This window comes from Limulus polyphemus, unplaced genomic scaffold, assembly GCF_000517525.1.
Source record: "Limulus polyphemus unplaced genomic scaffold, Limulus_polyphemus-2.1.2 Scaffold5459, whole genome shotgun sequence".
In the NCBI taxonomy this organism is placed as follows: Eukaryota; Metazoa; Arthropoda; class Merostomata; order Xiphosura; family Limulidae; genus Limulus; species Limulus polyphemus.
The window spans coordinates 15927-16515 of record NW_013671069.1 but is presented as its reverse complement, the minus strand read 5'-3'; positions in this window follow the sequence as shown (position 1 = coordinate 16515).

Below are 589 nucleotides of genomic sequence, written 5' to 3'. Positions count from 1 at the left end.
TTCTAGCGATGTAAGTCCGCAGACATACACTTAAGATATGAATATATCTTTTACCGACTGTACTTGGGAGCAGCTAATAAGTACTAAAATAACGTTTTATAAAACTGCAGTATGAACATAAGTACATAATTCTCAAATTACTACTGGTCGCTCTGTATCGACTTGCGTGAGATAGCAAGTGATTTCTAAGACCCCCCCCCCCACCACACGAGGGGCACAGCAGCATGTCGACGGAGTTACGACTCTAGAAAGTGGGTTTCGATACCCGTGATGGGCAGAACACAGATAGCTCATTGTGTAGTTTTGTGCTTAACTTCAAAAAGAGACAAACAAACAAACATTCTAAGATCTAACTGAGAATACCACGAGTTTAATGTTTTAATTAAAATTAACGTAATTTTAACGCCTTCATAACGAAGATTTTGAGGCTGCATGTCATTAGGAGTGTTCAGTTCCTAAAAAAGCTGCCTAGAATTACAAAACACTAAAAGAAAACAACAAATATTTAATCTGTGACGCTGTTGCTGTTAGGCTTGCTCGAAAATAAAATAGATTTTGTTTGTTTGTTTATAATTAATCACAAAGCTAC